The following is a 6,646-nucleotide window of genomic DNA, read 5'->3' as shown; positions in this document are numbered from 1 at the left end:
AATATGCATTGGCATTAAAGCGCCAAGACATGGTACGTATTGTAAAGCATTATAATTTTTTTTTTTAAATAGCTTTCAAAATTTGAAGATGACGATTATGAGACATGCATGATGACTATTTTATTTACTTTTTTTTTTTTCTATTTATGAGAATAGATTTGAAATAAAAATCTGTGGGATAACGCAATTTTATTATTATATTTTCGGGACAAAATTTTAGCCCAAAAACAAAAATAAGAACTCTTTTCATTGTTTGTCCTCACTGCATGTCGATGTGTGATTTCTACATTGACATTGGCAATTCAATCAATTCAAGATGTTTTATCTCAAGAAAGAGTGGAGCACAATGAATAGAAAAAAAAACATGGGAGGGAGATGTTTAAAGAGGCTTATCAAATGAGTTTCAATTCTAAGAACATAAATTTTGTGTTGTTATCAAACATGCATTTTATCCAAATAAATACTGTAAAAACGATTGGCTTGTATTCACTAAAATTCATCCTCCACTTTATCTGTGGTAGATAAACACAATCACGTAGACATATCTAACCCATCTATGCTCCTACAATCGGTAAGGTTCGACCTAGAATTCGGGCAAGCAATTCGAATTGGGATTTTAAAAGTCCAAATAAGGAATAGTGGATTTAATTTGGATCTGAATGGGGATTAATTTACCAAACGAATGTAGCGAGAAAAAAAAAAAGTGTTTGCGTTTTGATTAGGAATCACATTTTTCTTTCACAATAGTCGACAGTTCCAATAAACATCCATTGACGTTATGAAAAGAGTAATAATAAGAAACATCACAGATAAGGATTTGATTAGCTTGACGTGTACACTCATTAAAGCACAAAAGCAAAGCTCAACACATAATTAACCTTCCGCGCTAACTGTGTTTTAAGTGATTTCTTTCCGATTTTGCACTCCTACTGAAACTCGCTTTCCCTCTCCTTCTCCCTCTCCCTCTTCCCCGTCACGGCCTGCGCGCCCCGCCGCCACCACCCCCCGCGGCCTTCTCCTTTCTCTGATTTCTCTCCCCATTCTCGCACTGCATTGCACGCAGCTTGCACCGAATCATCACCAGAATCTCTAGCTAGCAAAGAAAGCTGTGTTTGGCTTCGACGAAGATGGTGACGGCCGAAATAGCTAGGAACGTGGTCGGCATCATCGGTAATCGCTTCTTCATTTCCTTGATCTGTCGGCGTCCTTAGGTTTTGCGATCAGTGAGCTTGGCGTGCGTAAATTTCCCGACGGTTTGTGATGGGATGATCGTCGTTGCCAGCCAGCGCGAGATTTTGTTCTTCTTTCGTTCTGTCGTTAGATGTTCGGGCTGCAGCGCTCATATCCACTGCTTTTATCCTGTCGCTTTTTTTTCAACTGTTCTAAAGAGAATGCGATGAGCTTGCTCGGTGGCTAGCTAGCTAAGCTTGTTTCCGAAATTACCCGTCATGCATGGTGTCGGATAAGAGGCGAACGTTCGGAGAGAGCAACGCAATGGTGTCGCAAGCTTCGTTTTTTTTTTTTTCTTCTTCTTGGGCAAGTTGATCCTGGATCGTTTGTTCGGGACTGGATTTTAATCCATCGTCGTCATCATGCATTCGATAAAGATGAAATGCAAAGTAAAATGAAGCTTTCCGAGTCCCACTCTTGCTTTAGGCATGAAAGGACCAGATTTTGAGAACGCTGGGTACGATGTGTTATGAGTTTTTTGTGATGGAATTCATGGATTTTCATCCCTGATGATTTCTCTGTTGAAGAGAGTTTATTGATTTTTGTCTTGGCTTTTTCACTAAACAAGGAATATCATATCTTTTGGCCTCTTCCTCTCGCCATGATAAACTTTTAGCTCAACCTCTCATTATAATTATTATTATTCTTTTTAATATGTAATATGATGCCATCCCGCTTAGTTAGCAATGTAAAATAGATTGTTTTATGACTAAGGTTATTATATCTGCTATGCTTTGCAGCCCGACATTTTACAGAATCGTAAAGAATAAGTCAGTGGAGGAATTTAAGGTGGATCCTTACCTTGCTACCGTGTTGAATTGCATCTTCTGGGTTATCTATGGTTTGCCCTTTGTCTGTCCCGACAGCATCCTCGTCGCCACCATCAACGGCGTTGGGCTTGTGCTAGAGCTCATTTACATATGCATTTTCTTTTTCTATGCTCCAAACAAGGGAAGGGTATGTGCCGGTTATATCTTTGAGCCATTTAATTTCTTTATATGGGTTCTTCGGCATTTATTTATTTTCGTTCAATTATGCATTTCAAATTTCTACACATACGTTCTGTCAATAAATTCAAATTTAGTCACATATAACATTGTTGGCATACAATAATCATAGATGCCTTCTCTTATTTTTGTTCTTTGTTTTTTCTTGAATTTGGCATTTATTTGGTTCGCTGCACTTATAAAGTTCTTCTAGCCAAAGATCGGTGACTACATTCTGTCCTATCTATGTAACACTCATCTGAAAATCTAGAATGTGTAACATATCTTAGTTTTCGGTCAACAAACCTTAATCAAGGCACCTTAGTTTTATATACGGTTTTCTAGCCACTCCAATATCCAAATTTTGCACTGTACAAACTCTCATTCCGTTCTTGGTACTTCGACAAATTTCACAACATTAAGGTTGATGGTGGTATTTATTATATGGTAATGCTTGCTTCTAACTTCGTCTTCTTCTTATTTTTATTTTTATTTTTTTTGTGCGTGCACAGAAGAAAGTGATTTATTGGCTCTGCGGGGAGGTCGTCTTTATTGCTGCAGTATCACTGGTGATCTTGTTGGTTTTTCATGACCAAGAGAAGAATCCTTGCCTTTGGAATTATCTGTGACGTGTTCAACATCATAATGTATAGCTCACCTCTTATTGTCATGGCATGTACACATCCATATCCCTTCCCTCGTTGTAAACCAAAACCTCAGTTTATTAGTCCCAGCAAATGGTAACCCCTTCATTGTTTTTGCCCCTCTTTCTTTACCTTTGTTTGCTGCAGAAAAAAGTTATCACCACAAAGAGTGTGGAGTACATGCCCTTCTATCTCTTGCTAGCCAACTTTCTCAATGGCTGTGTGTGGACTGCGTATGCCCTCATCAAGCTCGACATTTTTGTTCTGGTAAATTAAAAGAAAACTTCAATGAATTTCAACCATTTTCACTTTTGAAGTCAAGAAGCATGAGAATGTAGAGAAATCACACATATAGGATTAACTTGGGGAAAACCCTACAGGTTAGCAATGGTCTTGGAGCGTTATCTGGTGCGGTGCAGCTCATACTCTACGGTTGGTACTTTAGGTCCACACCGAGAGATGAGAAGGTCGTCGAATTGAAGGCTTCTCAAATCCAGCTCTCCGTTTTTGATGGACTGGACATAGTGTAATCAAGGAACATTATCACAACCGCTGCTCTCTATTTCTCAAATCCAACTCTCCATTTCTGACGGACCGAACAAAATGTAATCAAGGAACATTACCCCGATTGCTGCTCTCTATCTAAAAAATCTAGGCACTTGTCTCATGTTTATAGCCGCTTCTCGTTTTTTCTGCATTAAGCTACGACTAGTTGAGGAAAAAGAACTAGTTGCAGCACTGATTAGTTAGTTTTTTTTCACTCTTTTTGGAACCTAATAACGGTAACCTGTCAGGATTGCAGTTTCTTAGGGTGCATTTGGTTCAGCATTCTTAGGGCCCGTTTGGTTCGGCTTTGAGGGAATGCCATTTAAAGAATGCAAATATCTTTGAGAGAAAGAGGCTTTCGGAAATGTTACACCGTTTGGTAAATTTTAGCATTGAAATGCAACTTGGCATAAATACCGTTTGGCAAACTTTGCATTTGGAATTAGCTTTTGGTATTTTTTAATTTCTTTAAAATCTGAAATCAAATTCCGGCGGCCGGCCACTGCCGGCCAACCGCCGGCCACCGCCGGACGGCCAGATCTGGCCGTCGCCGACCACTGCATCTGGCCGCCGGAGGTCGCGGAGGCCGATCTCGCCTCGCTTGGTCGCCGGCTCGCGCGAGACCAGCGACCGAATCTGGTCGAGTGCTCGAGCACCGCCGGCCGTTGCGTGGGTTGCGCGACCCAGCGACGCCGCCGAGGCCGCGACCCACGCGACGGCGGTTCGTGGCGACGGCGGTGCGTGGGCGACCGGCTCACCGGTTGAGCTCCGCCGGCTAAAGCTTCGATCTTGAAGAAACAATGAAGATGAGGAAGACGATGAACATTTATTTTTAGGGTAAAAGAAGAAAACTAAATTATCAATGAGGGCAAAAGTGGAAGAAAAAAAAATTCATTAAACCCCTTCAAGATGCCGAAAATCTTTGAATGCCCAAAGCAGTCCCCACACCGCCTTTTGGGCTTCCAAAGATTCCGTAGCATTTTAAATGCTAGCATTCCCCCAAATATACCCCCAAATGCTTTGAACCAAACGGGTTGAAATTTTTCCCATGGGCTTTTTGGGTCAAAGCCTTGGGAATGCCGAACCAAATGTACATTTCTTAGTGCCCTTTTTAACCTCCAAAGCTCCTTTGTGAAATGTTGAACTGTTTGACAACAATTTTGAAATAGCTTTTAAGTGAAAGCCAAAGATTGCGAATGTTGAAAACCTAATGATGGTAGGGACTAGCTTTGACTCGGCATTTGGCCATATGCTGAAACTTATTTTTTTTCTTGCAAAACCATCCTAACTCATTTTTCAAATTTCGATTTTGCTCTCATTATTTTTTTTAAATGCCAAAATAATGCTAAAAAAAAAAATCAAATATATATAAATGCTAAAAAAATTTAAAATATATTTTGGTCTTTAAAAAATATTTATATATTTGATTTTTAAGTAAATATATTTATTTTTAAGCATTATTATCAAAATTTATATTTAAAAAGTTGCATATATATTTTTTTTTTCAATTTTAAACAAATAAAAACTAAAAATTCCAACGAAGGGTTCGGTCTTTTTCTAATATATATATATTTAGCATTATTTTCAAATTTATATTTAAAAAGTCGCGTACATTATTTTTTCAATTTTAAACAAATAAAAATTATAAAAAAAAATTCAACGGAGGATTTGGTCTTTTCTAAATATACATACATACATACATATACATACATACATATATATATATACACAATATATACATACATACATATATATATATATATATATATATATATATATATATGTATGTATGTATGTATATATTGTGTGTGTGTATGTATTTGATCTTTTAGTTTTATTGTCAAAATTTATATTTAAAAAGTTGCATACATTATTTTTTTCAATTTTAAACAAATAAAAACTAAAAAATTTCGATGAAGGGTTTGGTATTTTCTTTATAAATTATATATATGTATTTGAATTTTTAGCATTATTTTCAAATTTAAATTTAAAAAGTTGCATACATTATTCTTCCAATTTTAAAAGTTTGCATACATTATTTTTTTTTTCAATTTTAAGCAAATAAAATTTTAAAAATTAATATTAATCACTCAAAGGGCTTTCTAAATGTGTTTTTTACCGAACAACATTTCTTTCAAAGTTACTTGTCAAAGTATAGTTTATTAAATGGCCTTTGCATTTTACCACCGGCCGTGGTGGCTCCGTTGGGTAGGCTTCAGACCTTTGAGGGAAGGTCAGGAGTTCGAAGCCCCTGCGACACAAGTTGCAGGGAGGCTGGCGGGCTATTAGGTGATTTACGCGTGGCGCCGGGATGGTGGGTCCCTCGCTAGCGATACCGGGGGTTTATGTGGCGGCTGTCAGTCAAAGTGGTTCCTCCAGCAAAAAAAAAAAGAAAAAAGAAAAAAAAGGCCTTTGCATTTGCCTAAATTTCTTTAGACTGAACCGCTTTGTATTTTTCCAATGGGCTTCCTTAGTCTTGTTCTAACTCAAGAGTGCACGAGTCGCATTTTTGGTTTTTAATGCTTGACAATCTGCAGGTGGTTTTTCAACAGGCGAAGGGAATGATGAATTGGCATAACGTGTTTCTTTGTTCTTTCCAAGTGGCGCATGTTATTCCCATGTTCCCGAGTCTCTCAATGTACGTATTCTTTCAACGCAACCATGATGGACTTGGGCCGGAATAAGAGAAATCTAATCATACGACAAGGCCCATCTCGGACTGAGTGTCTCAGCCCAACAGAAATCATTCTCCTAGCCCAACACGACCCATCCATTCTCGTCAACTCAACTCTACTCGTCTTCGAGTTCGAGCTTTATTTTTCCTCAGTTAACTGGGTAAATTTGGGATGTGAAATAGAAACACAAGGAACCTTAAACCTCGAAAAAGTAAAAGAGGCCAAGCAACACGGCCCAAGCCCGTGGCTTGTGGTTGCCAAGGCCATGCGGCACGAGGGCCACGGCTGGTTACAAGCCTGTGTGACCGGCTATTGAACCCCGACAAACTTTGTAGGTTTGCTCGATCTGGCCTTGAGTTGACAGAGCGACCGCCGCTGGCCTCACATATGAGGTCTGCCACGGTCCCCAAAGGAGCAACGGCAAAGCGCACGGTGGCGAGGGAGAGGGGAGACGTGGTGGTGAGTCTTGAACTAAGCAAGCCTCTCGGGTGAGGAGAGAGAGAGAGAGAGAGAACTTGGAACCCATTGTAAAAGGTGAAGATAACAATTACCTGCTTAATTATTC

At 39.0% G+C, this 6,646-nt stretch overlaps 1 pseudogene; it reads left to right on the top strand.

The window, feature by feature from the left end:
- The first annotated feature begins 1,127 nt into the window (after window positions 1-1,127).
- LOC104423894 lies at window positions 1,128-3,390 on the top strand (annotated as a pseudogene).
- Window positions 3,391-6,646: the final 3,256 nt, after the last annotated feature.

Source organism: Eucalyptus grandis, chromosome 10 (genome assembly GCF_016545825.1).
Source record: "Eucalyptus grandis isolate ANBG69807.140 chromosome 10, ASM1654582v1, whole genome shotgun sequence".
NCBI lineage: Eukaryota > Viridiplantae > Streptophyta > Magnoliopsida > Myrtales > Myrtaceae > Eucalyptus > Eucalyptus grandis.
Note: the sequence above shows the minus strand (reverse complement) of the source record. Positions and strands in the feature narration are given on the sequence as shown.